Source organism: Protopterus annectens, chromosome 10.part0, assembly GCF_019279795.1.
Source record: "Protopterus annectens isolate FY-2018-M chromosome 10.part0, PAN1.0, whole genome shotgun sequence".
NCBI classification, from domain to species: Eukaryota; Metazoa; Chordata; order Ceratodontiformes; family Protopteridae; genus Protopterus; species Protopterus annectens.
Genome location: NC_056744.1, coordinates 769,082,862 through 769,104,211, shown reverse-complemented (window position 1 = coordinate 769,104,211; position 21,350 = coordinate 769,082,862). Strand labels below are relative to the sequence as shown.

Here is a 21,350-nt window from a genome sequence, read left to right as displayed (position 1 = left end):
AGACCAGACTTCTAAATCTTCGAAGGAGTCGAAGACTTCGGAGCCTACGTCATCGGCTCCAAGTTCTTCCTTTAAAGTTCGATCACCGGTTCCACAGACTTCGGGGCCGAGTGTCGAGCTAGTGTCTATCACCGAGCCTCGGGTCTTGGAACCGGTGACGGATCTGCCACCTCCTGCTCTTTTGAGGTCGGCACCGTCTTCGATTCCTTCAACGCGGTCTTCCAGGCCCCTCTCCAACACCGACGTAGATCATGTGGTGCAGAAGCTGATGGAGAACACGGCCCTGTCCAAACTCATTGCAGTCTCCTCTCAGTTGGTGTCGAGACTCGAAGGCCTTCCCTTGTCTCCATCTGGTCCTCCTCCGAGGCCAACTCAGCCCTCGGAGCCGGGAGACGCTGATCTGCTGATAGTGGAGCCCTTGGTGCCAGAACCGTCTCTTTCTCGGTCGGCACCGTTGACCTCGACTCCGTCGGAACCACTCCCGGACTCGCGGAGCCGACGATCTATCCTTAGTTCCGGGACCGAGAGTCGAACCGATATTTCGGTGCCGACTCTCCCCCTCGGCGCCTCGGCACGGATCACCTCGGCTCCGTCCTCGGGGTCAGTGCCCTTGGCTTCCGCGTCGGAGATTCCTCCGCGTTCTTCGGAACCGGGGGATTCCTCGGCTCGGGGTCCGGGGGCCTTCGACCTAATGAGGAAGTTATTGTCTTCCCAGACAACTACTTCAGCAGAAGCAACGTCTCCCTCCCATAAAGGCCCATTGTCCTCTTCTGCACCTACGACTACTCAAAAGCGTCGAGCACCAGTGTCTCAGCCGCTCCCAGAGGGAGCCCCCTCTTCCTCGGAGGCTTCATTGGATGCCCCCCCCCCGAGGAGGTCCCGAGCAAAAGATTGCGTAAGAGGAGGCACTTGGATTCTCCACAAGAGTCCTTAACATCGGACACTGACTTAGATGAGTCAGAAGGGTCCCCAAAATCACCTTCAGAGGATGTCTCCTTCTTTGACATCCTGGAGATCCTAAAACAGAGAGGTGATTGGCAAGCCCTACCCCCTTCTGAGGATGAGTCAGTTTTGCTGAAGGCATTCAGTGCTCGCCCTTCTTCCTCCTGGGTCACTCCGCCCTTTGATGAGTTAATGGAATTAATTGCTCGAAGGGAGTGGGAGACACCTGACACAGTGGAGCCAGTTCCCAGAAACTTACTTACTTACTTATGCCCGTCACCCTTGACAGGGTATGGGCCACCAACTACAGCTCTCCACCGAATCTTGTCCTGGGCCAACTGTTATTTTCCTGGTAGAGAGAAGGGTACTCTGCTTTCTGGCATCCTTTCGGCTTTGGCCACAAAACTTCATAAATTTTCCATTTGAAGAACTCTCCTCTTCCAAGACAAGATTGTCTGTGTTTCCTGTAGTTTGTGTTTTTGTAGCAATTTGTTTTTTACGGGATGGGGTTGCTAACCCTAAGCCCAACCCTCCTCCTTTTTCAGACGGGCTTGGGACCGTCCTTGGTGGAGTTAGTTCCCAGAAAGCCTAATAAATATATTACGGCCCCCCAGGATAAGGCATACCTCACAAAGGGAGTTCCAGTGGACGCTATGGTGGTGGCAGCTGCCACGAAAAAGGAGATGTCCGAATCTTCCTCGTCTGTCCATCCGCCTAACAGAGACTCTAGGACCATGGACAGATATGGGAAGTGCATTTTCAGTTCAGCGACTTTTTCCATGCGACCACTGAACTATTTGACCCATTTCACACGTTTACAGAGGGATCTAGTCAAAGAGTTGGGAGATACCCTCCAGGGTACTACAGATGCTGCTGTCGCGGATAAGGTTACAGCACAGCTCAATACCCTTACATCTATTGTGAACTCGTCCATGAGGCTTATCTCGTATGCAGCCGAAGGGTCAAGTAGGGCGGCGGCTTCAGCGATTGCTCTCCGTAGACAATCCTAGATGCGCCTATGCCCCTTTGCGGAAGCCTTCAAGTCTTCCTTTACTAATGCCCCCTTTGATGGTGCCACTCTTTTTGGCCCCAAAGTAAAGGAGACCCTTACCCGATGTGAGCAAGAGGGAAAGACTCTGTCTGCTGTCGGAGTCCATTTTTCCACCCCATCCAAACCGTACCCCAAAGGGCAAGGAGGTGGGAAAATGTGGTTTTGAAAACCCCAGGGTTCTTTCCCAAGCACACAGGGTGATGCCCCCTCCAGTGGCAGAGGGGGGGGCAGAAGTGGAAGACGTCGCCCCGGCGGCAGAGGGGGTCCGCAGAACCAAGGCGACAGGGATACCATCCCTGGCAATCCTTTCCAGCACTCCTGAATGGAGGCCCGACTGTCCTGCTCTGGAGGCAGTCGAGGGTCGCTTAGCTTTATACCCTCAGGCCTGGCAAAATCTTACCTCAGACAGATGGGTAAAAAGCATTATTACCAGAGGTTACAAAATCCCATTTCTATTTCCCCCGTTACCACAGAAAAGATTCCCAGATGTACCGCCCCATCTGCGAGGACCTGCAGCTATAGAAATTTCAAAGCTGCTAGAAAAAAGTCATCCAACCAGTCCCGGCGGACCAATGAGGATTTGGAACTTACTCAAGGTTCTTTTTAGTTCCAAAAAAGACAGGGGACTGGAGGCCAATTCTGGACCTAAGCAATCTCAATACCTTTGTGAAGAAAGAAAAGTTCTGGATGGTCACGCTTCAATCGATCCTTCCGTTCTTACAGAAGGACAACTGGATGTGCTCAATAGATCTCAAGGACGCATACTACCACATCAAAATGGCCAGAGCGTCCAGAGATCACCTGCGCTTCCGTCTGGGAGCCAGCCACTTTCAGTTTCGGGCCCTGCCCTTTGGTCTAACCTCAGCCCCCAGAGTTTTCACTAAATGCATGGCAGTGGTAGCGTCTCACTTGAGACGACTAGGATTCCGGGTGTTTCCGTATCTGGATGACTGGCTCCTTACTGCCACCACCAAGCGTCGACTGATACAGGCCAGGGACTACACACTCGGCCTTTGTGTTCAGCTAGGGATTTCGATAAATTTTGAAAAATCTGCCTTGCAGCCATCACAGCATATTTCTTTCATAGGGGCAGATTTGGATACCCGTTCCTTGCTTCTAAGACTCCCCCCAGAAAGAATAGCTTCCCTACAGAAACACATATCTCTACTTCTGTTGTCCAAGAAATCCCCAGCCAAACTAGTTCTGAAGGTCTTGGGACTCATGTCAGCTTCCCTCATTGCAGTTCCCTTGGGAAGACTACACATGAGAGTTCTCCAATGGCTACTGTTCGCACAATGGTCGTTCCAACAGTTACCGCTAACGCACAAAATTCACATTACAAACACCTGCAAAACACACCTGTCTTGGTGGCTACAGAATTGCAATCTCATCGGTGGCAGACCGTTTGTGTTACCCGCACCAACAGCCACAGTGACCACGGACACTTCCCTGATAGGGTGGGGGGGCATCTTTCAGGGACAGACAGTCCAAGGCGAATGGACCAATCTAGAGTACAACCTGCACATCAATGTCCTGGAGATGAGGGCAGTGTATCTAGCATTGCAACACTTTTTCTCCCTTCTACCTCTGGGCACCATTGCAGTTCAAACGGACAACATGTCCGTAGTTTGGTACATAAACAAACAAGGGGAACCAAATCTTACCATTTATGCAGAGAGGCCATGAGAATTTGGCAATGGGCAGAGTCCACGGGTCGCTTTCTGACAGCAACGCACATCCCGGGGTTATCCAGCGTTATAGCGGACAGGTTGAGCAGAGCCATCCTGCTACCTCACGAGTGGTCCCTCAACCAGACAATAGCGGACATGATATTCCGCAAGTGGGGCCAGCCTTGCTGCGATCTGTTTGCGTCTCTAATGAACGCCAAATGCAGAAGCTACTTTGCCCTATTACCCCCTCCAGGGGATGTCCCCAGGGGCGCTCTGATTCACGATTGGACCCCAGGTCTCCTGTATGCTTTTCCCCCTATACCTCTGATACCGAGATTTCTCCAGAAAGCCAAGGATCTGGAAAGGACTGTAATTCTCATTGCCCCATTCTGGCCTCGTCAAATTTGGTTTCCCTTCCTTCAAGCACACCAAATACGGGAGCCCTGGATCCTGGACCCGGTGCCAGACCTACTGACTCATTCGTCAGGAGCTCCCCACCCATCGCTCCTGTCCCTCAGATTAGCAGCTTGGCTGCTCCGCTTCCCTTCTTAGCCAGGTCTGATCTTCTCTCTCCGGCGGTTCAGAACATTCTTGTAGCCTCTCATAAGGCTTCCACTACAAAAATTTACACTAGTAAGTGGAAATGTTTTGTACACTGGGCTACTGCACAACATTTAGATCCCTTAATAGCCCCGCTAAACAAAGTTTTAGAGTTCCTATCCATGCTATTTCACCAAGGAGCTTCGACAGCCACCTTGAGGGTTCAGTTGGCTGATATTTCTAACTTTCATGTAGGGGAGATTGGAGCACCTGTTATGGCTCATAGGCTTTGTAAAGCCTTTTTGAAAAGATCCTTTCATCTTAGACCACCAGTCAGATTTCCTACAGCTCCGTGGAATCTAAACCTCCTTTTATCCCAGCTAATGTTACCACCTTTTGAACCAGCCTCTTCCTGTTCTTTAAAATTCTTGTCCTGGAAAACTCTCTTTCTAGTAGCTATCACTTCAGCCAGACGAGTGTCAGAACTTCAAGCTCTTTCCATTAAACACCCATATTTAATTTTTCACCCGGATAGGGTATCTTTACGCACCAACCCCTCTTTCCTCCCTAAGGTTTGTTCAGTCAACAACATTAACCAATCCATTGAACTTCCCACATTCTTCAGAAATCATTCCAATAAGCTAGAATATATGTTGCACAAGTTGGATGTTCATAGACAACTCAGATTCTATCTAGATAGAACGAAAGATCATAGAAAAGCAGACCAGCTCTTTATAGCCTTTGCAGACAACAAAAAGGGCATGGCAGTAACGAAGCGCACTCTCTCCAAATGGCTATCTGATTGTATTATCTTTGTTTATGATGCTGTTGATCAAAGTTTGCCCACCAAACCAAAAGGACATTCTACTAGATCAGTTTCCACATCTTTGGCTCATGCAGCCCGCCTACCTTTGGACACTATTTGTTCGGCTGCCACTTGGTCTAAACCACATACGTTCATCACTCATTATAAGGTGGATAGGATTTCCAGGGACAGGGCAACCTTTGGTTCCACTGTGCTCAGGAACGTTCTTCCGTGAGTCTCTCAGGGTCACGGAGCTAGGGACGCTACCCATGTGTAAGAACAAACGGTGAGATTGAACACTCTCACATAAAGAAGTTATGTCCTTACCATAATGTTCCATGTGGAGTGTTCATCTCGCCTTTGTTCTTACATTCCCACCCTCCCACCCTCAGGTCAGGAAGAACGTCCGGTTTAGAGGTCTGGTCTGGTGATCTCTCGCTACTGGTTTCTCCCTGTTGTGCTACTGGTTTTCAGTTACACCCCTTGTATGTATGCATGTATATATTATTGTTGCTGGATCTGGTGTTGTTTTGCAAACTAGATCTGAGGTAAAAGCAGAGGGAATTGTGGGAGATAGGTTGGTCTCTAGCTTCTTCTCGATGCAGAGCTTTGCTAAGCGGCCGACTCAGAGCCGAGGATCGGCTCCGACACCCATGTGTAAGAACAAAGGCGAGATGAACACTCCACATGGAACGTTATGGTAAGGACATAACTTCTTTTTTACTTGGAGGTTCTTTGGTTGCTTTGTGTAGTCTGATCACTAGTTTCCCGCCTTACTGTTTTTTCCGGCTAGGTTGTTTTCGTGGTCTGGTTGTGTAAGATGTCTAAGGATCAGAAGGAACATAAACCTTCCAGTTTTAAAAAATGTTCCAAGTGTAGTTACAAAATGTCCATTACGGATGGGCGTTCCGTATGTGTTTACTGCCTAGGAGCTATTCATTTGCAAGAGTTTTGTAGCTTCTGTCACACCTTCAGTCGGAGGGTGCTCCAGGAGAGGAAAAATAAACTAATATTGAAGGGACTCCTAAAACCTTCATTTGAGGAGTCTTTAGACTCGACTTGTAGTTCTCAGTCCAAGTCTAAAGCTTCTAAGGTGAAGAAGAGATCACTGGCTCCGTCTGTCTCCTTGGAGCCACCGGAGAAAACTTTTAAACTTGACTCTACCTCCTCGGCTCCTCTGTCCTTGGGGCCGCAGGAGGTATCTGTAGTACTGGAATCGGCGTCGGCTCCTATTTTACTGGAACCCATTTGGAGCCGGTCGCCCAGTGTTAGGCTTGGTTCTCACAAGAGGAGATCCCAATATCCCTCCCTGTCCTCCAAATCCTCCAGGCATTCTGATTTGGATGTCGATAGGGTGGTACAGAGGCTCCTGCAGTCGCCGGTGTTGGCAAAATTATTCTCGTCTCCGACCCAGTCAGCTCCGGAGCCTGTCCCGATGCTTGTGTCGATGGTTCCTCCTCCGAGCACTTCCTTGTCTTCGGAGCCGGAGTGCTCCACTCCGAGTGATGCTCGTGAACCAGCTCCGATACCCCTCAAGGGTTTATCGGTGCTGATGTCGGCTCCAACCCAGTCGGCTCCGTCCACAGGGTTTGGCACTCGGGTTTCCTCAGTCGGGCCCGAGGGGGATACTTCGGGACACCTGTCGGTTCCGAGCCTCCCTCTCAGCGCATCGGTTCGGGGGACCCCGGTCATGGCCTCGGAGGCCGGTCAGTCCTCGGATTTGGGGGGACCTGCCTTCGAGGCCATGCAGAGCGCACTGGCCAGATCGTCAGTTACATCACCCGGATCGGTCATTCCGTCCCCTTCCACCCCGGCTAGAGCCTTTGACGTCCCCATATCCGTAGATGGAGCCCAAAGGTCTGGGGATACCCCCATGAGCGGTCCCCAACTTTCTGAGGGCCACTCAGAGTCTGTGCCTGAGGAGCCCCCTAGAACGAAATTGTGCAAGAGGAAGCACATAGACTCCCAGGACGAGTCTCTAACTTCTGATACTGACCTCGAGGAGTCGGAGGGGTCCCCCAAGTCGTCCTCTGATGACGTCTCTTTCTCCGACATCCTGGAGATATTGAGACAGAGAGGCGACTGGCCGTCCAAAACCCCCTCTGAGGAGGAGTCTGTATTCCTCAAGGCCTTTAGTGCTCAACCCTCCGCCTCCTGGGTATCTCCACCCTTTGACGAGCTCTTGGATTTAATTTGTCGAAGGGTGTGGGAGAATCCTGATTCAGTGGAACTTGTACACCAAAGGCCCAATAAGTTTCTTTCTGCCCCCCCAGGGAAAGAGTTTCTGTCCAAAGGGGTTTCTGTAGATGCCATGGTGGTGGCAGCGGTCACACAGTAGGAAGTAGCAGAGTCTTTTTCCTCCGTCCATCCTCCTAACAAGGAGTCTAGGAGCATGGACCGGTACGGGGAGCGTACCCTCTCGTCAGCGACCTTCACCCTACAGTCACTGAACTACCTCTGTCATTTTACTCTGCTCCAGAGAGATCTCCTCAAGGAGGTAAGAAATACTCTAACGGGTAACATACCTGAGGCGATAGCGCACACGGTTAATGCCCAGGTGTCTATCCTCAATTCTGTTGTCAACTCGTCCATGAGGCTCATATCATATGCAGCCGATGGGGAGAGTAGGGCAGCCAGTTCGGGAGTAGCCCTCAGGAGGCAAGCCTGGTTGCACCTGTGTCATTTCGCGGAGGCCTTCAAGTCTTCCTTCACTGATGCTCCTTTTGATGGGTCCTCGCTCTTTGGGACCGAAGTGAAAGACACCCTCACCAGATGCGAGCAAGAGTGAAAGACACTGTCTGCTGTAGGGGTGAATTTTACCCTTCCCTCGAGACCTTACCCAAGGCTCAGAGGGGAGGGAAGATGTGGTTCAAGAAATCGCAGAAGTTTTTCCCGGCCGCACAAAGTGAGCCCCCCTCCAGAGGAAGAGGAGGGGGAGGTTATTCTGGAAGACGTCGGCCTAGAGGCAGAGGAGGCCCCCGCAACTTAGGAGACCGTGATTCCTTTCTCGGTTCTTCCTACCATCGTTCCTGATGTGTTGCCCGACTGTGCTATTCCGGAGCCAGTCGGGGGCTGCATATCGTTGTACCTGGAAGCCTGGGAAAGCGTCACCCAGGTTCAATGGGTATTACGAATAGTTTCCGGAGGTTACGCCATCCCCTTTTCGTCAGACCCCCCTCCAGTCAGGAGAATCCCAGATGTTCCACCCAGTCAAAGGGATCACGCAGCATTAGAGGTTTCAAAGCTGCTAAAGAAGGGAGTCATCCAACCTGTCCCCTCAGACCAAATCGGATTAGGGACTTACTCAAGACTCTTTTTTGGTGCCAAAAAGAACAGGGGACCTAAGACCCATTCTAGATCTCACAGATTAAACCACTACGTTCTGAAGTCCAAGTTCCGAATGGTCACCCTTCAGTCCGTTTTTCTGTTGCTGGAAAAAGAAGTATGGATGTGCTCCATCGACCTCAAGGATGCTTACTATCATATCAAAATGGACAGGGCATCCAGGAGTCACCTACGCTTCCGGCTGGGAGCCAGTCATTTTCAGTTTCATGCCTTGCCCTTTGGTCTCACCACAGCCCCAGGGTGTTCACCAAGTGTTTGGCGGTGGTGACAGCTCACCTGAGACGTCAAGGATTCCAGGTGTTTCCGTACCTGGACGACTGGCTCCTTAACGCCCCCACCAGGCATCTACTCATCCGAGCCAGGGACACTACCATTACCCTCTGTCAATGACTAGGAATAACATTGAACTGGGAAAAATCTGCCTTGCTGCCCTCACAGCATGTCACGTTTATAGGCGCAGAGCTAGACACCGTTCAAATGCGGGCCTTCTTGCCGCACGACAGGATCACAGTATTACAAAATCAGGTTCACGTTTTATTACCCCTCAGGAAAGTACAGGCGAGATGGGTTCTTCAGCTTCTGGGCACCATGGCAGCTACCATTATGTTAGTGCCTCTAGCGAAATTACAGATGAGGCTTCTTCAATGGCTCCTCTTTGCCCAATGGTCTCTCCAAAAACTCCCCCTTTCCCACCAGATCCTGCTCACAGACCGATGCAAACAGGATCTCCGTTGGTGGCTGTGCTCCACCAATCTGGACGAGGGGAAACCGTTTGTTCCTCCGTCACCTGTTGCCACGATGACCACAGACGCCTCCCAGATGGGGGGGGCATTATCTTGTCAGGACGGTCCAAGGCACGTGGCAAGATCACGAGATACATCTGCACATCAATGTCTTGGAGATGAGAGCGGTGTTACTGGCGTTGCGGGCACTTCAGAGCTCTCTTCCTCTGGGGACGATTGCAATACACTCGGACAACATGTCCGTTGTGTGGTATCTAAACAAACAAGGAGGAACCAGATCTTACCCCCTGTGCAGAGAGGCCATGCGAGTGTGGCAGTGGGCAGTGTCTTCCCAACGTTTTCTAGTGGCAACGCACATTCCGGGGAAGGCCAATGTGATAGCAGACAGGCTGAGCAGAGCTATTCTGATGCCTTACGAGTAGTCCCTGAACCGTCTGGTTGCGGAACAGATTTTCAGCAGGTGTGGTCAGCCTTGCTGCGATCTTTTTGCCAATCCCCTCAATGCCAAATGCAGCAACTACTTCACCCTGATCCCCCCAGAGGGGGAGTCACTCAGGGACGCTCTAGTCCACAATTGGCCCTCCCGTCTGCTCTATGCTTTCCTCCATTTCCTCTGTTACCAAGAGTGATTCAGAAAGCCATATCCTTGGGAAACAAGATGATTCTAATTGCCCCACACTGGCCTCGCCAGGTCTGGTTCTCCTTTCTCCATCCATTCGCTGTGGACCCAGTACCAGACCTACTGGCACACATGTTGGGACAGTTCCATCCCTCCTTGCGGACCCTCTGGTTGACAGCCTGGCTACTCCACTTCCTTCGTTAGTCAGACTTCATCGTTTTTCACATGAGGTGGTGCACATTTTCTCATAAGTCTTCGACTAGGAAGATTTATTCCAGAAAATGGAAGAGATTCTCTCTATTTGGGCTCATGCCCAAGGAATTGACCCTTACACAGCCCCAATTGCTGCTGTTTTGGATTTCTTGTCCATGCTCTTTCAGCAGGGCTCTGCGCCCGCTACCATTAAAGTCCAGCTGGCGGCTATTTGAAACTTTCATACCTCCTATGAGCCTTCCCTTATGGCGCATAAACTCTGTAAGGCCTTTCTAAAGGGCACCTTATTACTCTGGCCTCCTGTGTCAGAACTTATCATGCCTTGGGATCTAAACTTTGTTTTGCAAGCTCTTACTTCTCCACCTTTCGAGCCAGCTGCCACCTGTGAATTAAAGTTTTTTTCCTGGAAGACAGCCTTTCTAATAGCCATCACATCAGCCAGACGGGTGTGAGAGATTCAACCTCTCTCCATCAAACCCCCGTATTTAATTTTTCATAAGGACAGAGTTTCTCTTAGACCTAATCCGTCCTTCCTTCCCAAGGTAACATCTAGTGTGAATCTCAATCAGTCTACTGAGCTGCCAGTGTTCTTCCCTCAATTCTCGAACAAGGCAGAGTTTAGATTTCATCAACTGGACGAGCACAGACAATTACGATTCTATCTACACAGGACCAAACACCTACGAAAATCTGACCAATTGTTTGTTTCCTTTTCAGAAAATAGACTGGGTTCCCCTATCTCCAAGGTTACCATTTCCAGATGGATTTCGAATTGTATTTCCTTTATTTATTCTTCAGCGGGAAAAAATCTACTGTTCCCCGTCAAGGCTCACTCTACCAGGGCTGTTTCTGCGTCTCTGACATACCATGCCAGACTATCTTTGGATGATATTTGGTGCTGCGGCCACGTGGGCTTCCCCGCACACCTTTATTACTCATTATAAACTAGATGTGGCTTCTAGGGGCCAGGCTTCCTTTGGTTCCACAGTCCTCAGGAGTATCTTCCTTTGAGCCTCCCAGGATAGAGGTGCTGGGGACGCTGTCCCACGAGTAAGAATGTAGGCGAGATTGGACTACATAACATCAAGAAGTTATGTACTCACCATAACGTTCGATGTATGTAGTCCATCTCGCCTCACATTCTTACGTACCCTCCCACCTGCCCCCTTCCTGGAGGATCTGGAGGTTAGGATTGGTGCTACAGTACCCTTCAATGGTACTTTGTTTTTTCCTATTCCCCTTGATAGTGTTCTCTACCTTATTGTATTGTTGTTATGCATGAGGTGTGATTGTTGGATTTATAGCAAACTAGATCTGGGGTTATGGCGCAGTGCAGCATGGGATACCTGCTTGGCCCAGCCAATGAGAGACTTCGAGCTAGTAAATAAAAGTTGGCCAAGTTGGAGCCGATACTCTGCTCCGAACCGCGAGTAAGAATGTGAGGCGAGATGGACTACATACATCGAACGTTATGGTGAGTACATAACTTCTTGTTCACCAAGTTCCTCTGTAATTGTTTATGAAAAAGCCACCCCTAGTAACAACAGTCTTCAACCTAGCATTATGGACAGTTGGACTACCCTTTTTTCTCCTGCTAGCATTGTTGGCTTGGGTCTCTTGAGGCAGTGTAGCAATTGCCTCATGTACACAGACAACCCTGTACAAATAACACAGTGTAGTACAGAGTGTGAGAGATGTATTTACACCAAGAATCTAGAATCCATGCTCTCTCTCTCTCTCACTCACTCAAACCAGTAACACGGAGAAGGTTGTCCAGTCACTTACCACTACATATTCACATAGCACCACTACTCATACACATACCACTATTGAAACACACAGTATGCATCAAGCATGTAAATCCACATACATGGAGGTTCTCTCAAAAAACTTACCGAAACCCCAAAGACCTCCAGAACACAAGTCTGCTACAACTAACACAGTCTCCATGGCACCCATGACACATACCAACACTAGTGTCTCACCCACCAAGCCTGTAAGGCATAACACTCAAAAAACAAGTTTTTTGTCATTGGAGATGCAAGAGAGAGACACACAGATGTCCCACTCACCAGGTTGGACAAGGAGAAAGTCACGGTCATCTGCCTGTCCGGTGCTAGGATTCACCAAATCATACATGCACTCAGGTCTCTCAGCAACAGGTACAGTTATGGCGCTGTCATAGTTTATGTTGGTGTGAATGACCTCAGATGTATCTTGCTGTACTATATGAAGAGAGACATGGTCGAGCTCTCTGAGTGTATGTCCTAGGCAGGTATGTCCCTAGCCTCGAGCAGCATACTATCCTCACCTAGAATGATGCCACAGTATAAACAAAAAATGATTGATTTAAGCAGTTGGCTTAGTTTTTGGTGTCATTCCAAGGGGATCCAGTTCCTGTCTGCCTGGGAAGCCATGGTCGACAAACCTCGCTGCTTTGCCAGAGATGGTTTGCACCTGCCACCCTTAGGTTTTCAGCTGCTGGCAGAGGCCCTTGCCTCCCCCTTAGTGCCTTTTTTAGGCAAGGTCTCAAACAGCATTACTGACTTGGAATCAACCAATCAGAATAAAATAAGGGTCATGCTGCTAAATGTTAGGCGCTTAAACCAAAAACTGTACTTCCTGCAAGCACTTCTATCCATAGAAGATTAGATGTCTGTGCAGTCACCGAAACCTGGTTTATGGCCTAAGAGAGTACCCCTGCCCTGCAAGGTTACAATGCCTTCCACACATTTAGACCACAAAATGAATGGGTGAAAACGAAAGGAGGCGCTGTTTCAGCTTGTATTAAAGATAAATTCACATCCCCTGTAGTTAGACAGGACAACTCCATGGAGTTACTCCAGGTCCAGGTTACGGTGGGTAAGACCCCCTATTCAAGTCCTAGCCAGTTATAGATCCCCCTCCATAGATCACGACATCCATGAAGCCTACTTAACCAAACTGTTGATAATTCCATCTTTACAGAACATAGTGGTTATGGGGGATTTCAATTATCCCACCATCAACTGGGAAACATACTCCAGACCCAACACGCCAGCATAAACGTTCCTTGACTGTGTGAATTCAAAAACCTTGGAGCAAATTGTCCATAGCCTGACAAGAGGAGCAAACATTCTAGGTCTGGTCCTCACCAGCATGTCAAGCAGGTGCAGTATTGCAGTTGTTGGATCTCCAACCACAAATCGGTCACCTTCGAACTGACACTAACACCAGAACTCACGAAGGATGAAATCAGACTAAAAAAGTTCACCAAGGCAAACTGTACCCTCCTAGGTGAAGGTATAAATGCATTCCAAGCCCCACCCCAAGCTGAAAGTGGTAACTATGCCAAAGCTTACACTAAGGCTCTGTGCAGACACTTGCATAAGTGTATAAACTGGGCTGTACCAGATAGAATCAAATCCAGAGCCCCAAGTAAAATCAGGCTGCTATGGTGGACTTCCAAAATCAACAAACTACAATAAACACAAAACGTTGCCCTCCAAGAAAACTAAGACAAGGGCCCAACAATGGAAAACACCCTCCTCAGTCTTAACAGGCAAATAACAGGTTTTGTTCCTGTGGAATGGAGAACAGCTACTGTTATTTCTTTCCACAAAGGTGTCTTAGCAACACACCTGGGGAATTACAGACCCATAAGCCCGACTTGCCTCATCAGTAAGGCCGTGGAATGTATTATTATGGACCTCATAAGTAAAGACATAGGTGATCTCCAAACCCTGGATCCTACCCAATTCAGCTTTGTGAAGGGCAGATCTTGTCTGTTAAATCTGGTGGATTTCTTTGAAAGTGTCACCAAGGCCATTGATGAGAGCTAATATGTGCACAGAGCATATATCGACTTGGCAAAGGCTTTCGACACAATCCCACATTCAGGCATTATCAATAAACTTAGCAAACTAAGTGTAAACCCCTTTCTTGTAAGATAGGTTGTCAACTGGCTCACACACCGGACACACACTATCAAAGTGGGTGACTCCACATCAACCAGCAGACCTGTTACCAGCAGGGTGCCACACGGGGCAGTGCTGGGCTAGGCCCCTTCCTCTTTGGTATATACTTCTCAGACGTTCAGGTCAAAACTAAAGGGTTGTGACTGAACAAGTTTGCAGATGACTGCAAACTAGGTACAGTCACTGAATCCCCATATGATGTCAGTATACTCCAGGAGGGTCTCACACAGACCAACAACTGGTGTATTAGTCATGGTGTGAAACTGAATGCGAAGAAATACATCATCATTCCCTTCAGCACAAACAATGTCCCTTCACACTATCAGATCAACAACAATACCCAAAGTACCCATGAAGTGGTAAGGGACCTGGAATCACATGTTGACCTTGTAATTAACTTCGACCACCACGTGTCTACTTTTGTAAGGAAAACTTTCCAGGTAATTCACTTGATTAGTAAAGACATCACCTCAAGAGCAAAAGAAGTTATAACCCTCCTGTACTTGGCACATATTCAACCCATAACTGAGTATAATGCCCCATTTGGTATGTACTGTACTAAGCATCTACAGCAATTGGAGAGACGTCAGAGGTTTCTAACAAAGAAGATCAAGGGCCTCCAGCATATGTGCCTTACATGGACCAACTAAGATGTCCTTCAAGAATGCAACAGCAGTCATAACATGTGGGTTGTCCTGCCTCAGGCAGCCCTCGGTCGGCCGGATTCCAAAGTCTGGGTCTGATGTCGGCTGATGTTGCATTTCTCTCCGACGTCAGAGCGGCTGGAGTACATAAGCATCAGCCGAAGCCATTTTCTCCAGTCTTTCTTGCCGCGCGGTGCCCGAAGCAGAAGCAGTTCGCAAGTGCCGGTCGGTCAGCTCCTGTATTCTACGATACCGAAGTCATCAAAAAAGCTAAGTACCCCGTTGGGGACCTTTTCTTGTCTCAGCCGATGTCAGAAATTTCTGAAAAAGTTAACAATTGTCTTTCTTGTGGTAAACAAATACCTCATAAGGATTTCCACTCTTACTGCCTCCCTTGCCTGGGCCCAGACCACGACGTCTCGGCCTGTGTAGCCTGTGCTCGCTTCAACACGCGCACTCTCAGGCGCTGGGCGGAGTTCGCTGAAGATTTTTTCAGCGATAATTTTGCTTACACCATGCCGTTGGATCTTCCGACATCGCAAACTCCCAAAAAGCGAAAAGACCGGGACCGACATCCTCGGCCCGCGTCTACCACCGACTCCACGCCAAAACCTAGCGCAAGTGCTCCGGTTCCCTCTGAGACGGTCTCTCCACCGCTCCGAACCAAAGACACCGCATTACCGACAACTCCGATTCCGGACATTACTCCGACGCCAGTTATAGATTTTCCTCCGGATACTGAAACCGAGGAAATGCCCGAGACCATTGCTGTAGACAAGGTCACTCCTGCACGTGGAGCTGCCAGGCCCCCTATGGCCATGTCTATTAAGGCCTACACTAGGGCTAAGGCAGCCAGCAAAACAAAGCATATTACTTCTAAATCCTTACCTCAGCCGACTCCAGAGACACAAATTATGTCCATGGCTGCTGATTTGATTTCCATGATTAGAGGTTCACAGGCCCATCCTGAGAGAGGATCCCAGCCTCCTCCTGATAAAAGGCCCCGGGTTGAACCCTCTGACCCTACTCCTTCAGATGAAGATTCTGAGGGCTCTGTCCACTCAGATAGCCAGGAAGAGCTCTTCCAGACCTATGAGGACTCGGATGCAGAAGATTCCATCCCCTCGGCCTCCCCTCCTGAGGATATTTCTTTTGGGGAAGTTCTGCACACCATGAGGGAACATTTCAAGTGGCAGGGTCAGGAATATTTTGATTCTAGGAAACGCCTTAGGACTTTCCTTAAGAAGCCTCAGCACAGGCCCTTAGCTATTCCTCCTGTACTTGATGTTCTGGATGATTTGTATTCTGACTCTAGTGCTACCCCTGATTCTCTTCCTCCTGCTCCAGCCAAGCCAGACAGGTATTACAGGGTCCCAGAATCTCATTCCCATTTATTCAGGGCCCATTCTGCTGATTTGGAAACTATTTCATAGGGGCCTAAAGGAGTTTCAGCCTCCACCTCAAAAAATCCTTTGCCCTCCAACAGGGAAGCTAGGTCATTAGAGAGATGGGGCAAAAAGGTTTACACATCCACTACCTTATCTATGAGAGCTTTAAATTGCCTTTTTCTTATGTTACAATATCAGGATTATCTGTTAGAAGATTTGCAAAAAACATTAGCCTCTCCTGATCCTTTAGACAGGAAGTCTTTGCAGGAAGCTGTACATAACACTCAGCAAGTAAGCAATCACTTCCTGCAGGGTGGATATGATGCACTGGAAGCTTCATGTAGGGCAGCTATGACAGGGGCAGTCATTCGTAGACATGCTTGGTTAAAAGATCAACCTCTACCAGATCATGTAAAAGCAAAACTTCTGGATGCACCTTTGGAAAAGAACAAGCTTTTTGGTGCAAATGCTAAGGATGTGTTAAAGACCATCGAAGAAAAAGCAAAATCAGTTCAGACTGTGAAAGATTTCCTCCAGGTTCAGCCCCCCAGATTCAGTAGGAATTGGCCTTCAAGTAACTGGGCCTTTCCTAATCCAGAAAAGTTTCAAAGGGGTAAGAACAGACGTGGCCGAGGAAGAGGCCAATACAGAGGCCCTTACAGGGGACGACAATGGCAGCCAGGAAACCAAAGAAGTGACGCAGGGGTTTCACCTGCCCCACAACCACAATCTCAATGACTTTCCTCTACTGCCGCCTACCAGGGAACAACTAGAAGCTCCCTTGGGCGGGAAATTATCTCTGTTTGCAGAAAACTGGCACAGACTGACAAAGGACAAATGGATTTTGGACATTATAGACCGAGGGTACAGGTTTCATTTTCATACCTTACCAAGAAAACAAGGCATGCCAAACCTACCACAAAATCAGAGGGCAGAGGCTATCAAGCAAATCACTCTGCTGACTCGAATGAAAGCAATAGAAAGAGTTCCACAACAAGAACAAGACCAGGGTTTTACTCAAGACTGTTCCTTGTTCCAAGAAAAGAATCTCAATGGAGACCAATACTGGACTTGTCCGCATTAAACACATTTCTCATAGTACCAAAGTTCAAAATGCTGACTCTACAGCAACTCCTTCCCATGCTGGGCAAGGGGTCGTGGCTGATTACTCTGGACCTCAAGGAGGCATACCTGCATGTCCCTATCAGACACAGCTGCAGAAGATACCTCAGATTTCTTGCAGGGCCAGAGCATTATCAATTCTCAGCATTGCCATTTGGCTTATCTACTGCCCAGAGTATTTACAAAATGCCTGGCTTCAGTAATTGCTCATTGCAGGCTCCAGGGTATACAAATTTACCCGTACCTGGACGACTGCCTCATACAAGCGGACGACAAAGTGATGTTGACAAAAAACCTGGATTATGTCATACGATTACTTCAAGCTCTGGGATACACAGTCAACTTCCAAAAGTCAAGACTGCAGCCATCCCAGCAAACAATCATCTTAGGAGCCAAACTAGACACAGCCTCTCAGATGGCTTACCTGACAGAAGACAAGCAAGAGAAGTTAACTCATTACTTCAAAGGTTTAGCAAAACTCACCCAGATGACTGCAAGGAGATTCCTACAGGCCCTGGGTTACATGGCATCCTGCATTCTCCTGGTTCCATTAGCAAGACTGCATATGAGAAAGCTTCAATGGTACCTAAAAAGCCTTTGGTCCCAACACAGCAACAACTTGGAGACAATCATACCACTCATTCCATGCCTACAAAAGGAATTCCTGTGGTGGGCCTCGGTGAGCCAGGCAAACACAGGTATGTCATTCAAAAAACCACAGATAACACAGACCATGACTACAGACGCCTCAGACCTTGGATGGGGGGCGCACATGGAAGGCAGGTGTATACAAGGACAATGGTCTCCAAAGGAAACACATCTGCATATAAACCAAAAGGAAATGCTGGCAGTAATGCATGCCATCGAGGCCTTTCAACACCAACTCCAGCAAGGCCATTTAATGATACGGACAGACAACACCACTGTGATGTGGTACATAAACAAGCAGGGGGGCACCCACTCTTACCCCTTTGCAGACTGACAATGCAGCTTTGGGAGAAATCACTGAGCCTAAACATCCAGTTACAATCCCAGTTTGTTCCAGGAAAAGACAATGTGTTGGCGGACAGCCTAAGCAGGAATTTCACAGATCCATACGAGTGGAGGTTACATCCGAAGGCCTTCAGACAAATCACTTCGACATGGGGCAAGCCAGAAGTGGACCTATTTGCCTCTCACCTCAACCATCTTCTACCAAAATTTTGCACAAGGACATACCACCCAAAAGCTTGGAAAATAGATGCCCTCTCATTCAACTGGAACTCCCTAGCAATCTATGCATTCCCACCTCTGCCACTGATGACCTCAGTATTACTAAAGATCAAAGCAGAGAAGCCCAAGGGAATCATAATAGCTCGGACTGGCCAAGACAACACTGGTACCCACTACTACGGAGCATATGTCACACCAGGAGGTGGGCCCTCCCCCAGTGGCCTCTACTTTTAACTCAACACAATTTCGAAACACTGCATCCAAATCTTCAGACACTGCAGCTAACAGCCTGGGAGATCCCATAAATAACTTCAGCTTATCTCTCTCCAAGGAAGTTCAGCGGATACTAACAGAGGCTCGAAGACCATCCACCAGGAAGGTCTACTTAGCAAAGTGGAAAAGATTCAGCAATTGGAATACCAGCAAGGGACATGATGCATCATTGTTGAACATCCCACTCATCTTGGAATATTTGGCAGATATGTTAAAGAACGGCCTCTCATATTCTTCCATAAAGATACATGCATCTGCTATTTCAGCTAGATACAACACTGATCCTCCTGTTTTTCTCACCCCTTACTAAGGCAATTCCTCAGGGAATCAAGAACATTAAGCCACCAAGAAAGGCCCCAGTGCCAGCCTGGGACCTCAATTTTGTCTTAGAAAAACTGACTCTACCTCCATTTGAGCCAGCAGCTTCAGTTGACTTACAATTTCTCTCATGGAAGACAGCTTTCCTGTTGGCAATTACCTCAGCAAGAAGAGTTTCGAGCTACAGGCCCTAATGGCAATACCACCCTTTATTATTTTTCATAGAGACAGGGTTTCATTAAGGACCAACCCTACTTTTATGCCAAAGGTGGTATCTAGGGTTTCTTTAAATCAAGCCATTCATCTGCCTGCTTTCTTCCCCAATCCTGAGAATAAGGGGGAAAGACTGTTGCATACCTTGGACATTCACAGACAACTTCGATACTACCTGGACAGAACCAAGGCCAGTAGGAAGTCTGAACAACTTTTTGTAGCTTACGCCCCTGCAGTCCAAGCAAAAGCAATTTCAAAACAGACTATTTCTAAATGGATTGGACATTGCATCAGATTCTGTTATTCCTTTCATGGGAAGACTGTTCCAGCTAATGTCAGACCACATTCCACCAGAGCTACAGCCACCTCTACAGCATTCTTAAGAGGGGTGCCTACCAAGGACATTCTAGAAGCTGCTACATGGAGCTCCGTGCATACATTCTCCAAACACTACAATCTCCCTCTATACTCCAGATCCAGAGCAGGCTTTGCTTCAGCAGTCCTGCAGGGTTTGATTGCCACATCATCTTTTTCCTAGAGCATTCCTCCTCCCCCAGCTAAGCTATGGTATTCTACCCACATGTTATGACTGCAGTTGCATTCTTGAAGGACATAGTACAGTTTTGTACCTACCATAAATGTAGATGTCCGATAGACATGCAACTGCAGTTGGATTTTCCCTCCCTCCATACCCCTCTATGCCTAGGGTCCACTCCTATCCCTGTTACTCTTAGCTGGGGATATCTGTTATGGTGTATTTGTTTTATTGCTCATTTATTTGTTTGGAATCCTGTTTTTGTCTTCCAATTTGATTACAGCCTTCCTTGGAGGGCACCTGGCATCTGGGGCAAGAAACACTGAAGAAAATGGCGTCAGCTGATGCTTATGTACTCCAGCCGCTCTGACGTCGGAGAGAAATGCGACATCAGCCGACGTCGGACCCAGACTTTGGAATCCGGCCGACCGAGGGCTGCCTGAGGCAGGACAACCCACATGTTATGACTGCAGTTGCATGTCTATCGGACATCTACATTTATGGTAGGTACAAAACTGTACTTTTCCTGTCACTGTACTCTGTGTCATATAGACTTCTGAGGTGGACTTATACCTGGCCTACAGAGCAACTCAAGACCCAAATCTAATGAACTTGCTGCATATCCATAAATCAAATGGGTCTAGGGCTACCCATTCCAGGGACTTAAATATGGCCTGCGACTTAAGTAGGGCATGCTGGAGGGGACAGATTTATCTCCCAGCGACACCAAGTCTTTGGAACAGGCTACCAATTCATGTGAAACAAAGCACTTCTATGACACTGTTCAAGTGGAACCTGGATGACTGGATGGGACACCGTAAATTCTTACTGGGGATAGTGCCCACAACCCTACTGGAAATGGGCAGTCATCACTAAATGTAGTCTTGGGTATTGACTAGTACTTCTACGGTATTACATTGGGTTGAAACAGCTAGGCTTAAAATGACCTCTGGGTCGATAGCCTAGTAATATCATATGATCCTATGATTGTGGAGATAAGGGTAGAACTTGGCGAGGCTTGTAAGGGCCCTAGGGCCATTAGCCTAGTAACATCCTATGATCCTGCATGAAGTTTGCATATGAATCACTTAGGAGTAGGTAGCTTGTCTTAAAGAAATTTCCAAGGGTACCTTGTGTGGAAGGAATGTCTGGTTTCATATTTATTTCGAAGGAGGCTGCTTTGTGGTCAGACCTAACAAGGGATGGTTCAAGATTCTGCCATTATAGTAATGACAAGATCAAAAATGTTATTCCCCGTAGTGGGTACTCTAATTGTTCCAGAGAATTTGTATTGAGAAAGCTCAGGAAACTCTGTGCTTGTGCACTAGTAGTGGTCTAGGTTTCCCTGTCTATAGTTGAGTAGTTTAGATCACCTAGGAAAATGGTATTGGGTTTAATACTGAGTGATTCTAGTTTCTGTAGATAGATGTTGTGGCTTTCTTCTGTTTATAGCGGGAGTTCTGTAGCTAGATAATGTATGGCGCAGGATGTTTCTGGTGGTTATTTGGACATGAAGAAGCTCTAGTGCATCATGCTGCTTTACTGGCCTTAATGACAGTGTCTTTTGAATGTAGATTGAGACACCACCTTTTCCCCCTCTTGGGCAGTAGCTAGTCTAAATGAGTGAAAGTTGTTATAGCCCTGCACAGCCAGAGTGCTCTCCATTGTTATAAACCATGTCTCAGTCACTGCATAGACGTTAATGTCCTCCAGGGTGGGAAGAGGTTGTAGAAAGTGGAGCTTCCTGTTTAGCCACAACTT

The 21,350-nt window shown here is 48.2% G+C and overlaps 1 protein-coding gene across 1 annotated transcript in view; it reads left to right on the top strand.

Moving 5' to 3' along the window:
* Nucleotides 1-21,350, top strand: part of LOC122813330 — a 1,602,747-nt gene that overhangs the window by 1,102,493 nt on the left and 478,904 nt on the right. The gene's annotated exons all lie outside the window — the stretch shown is intronic.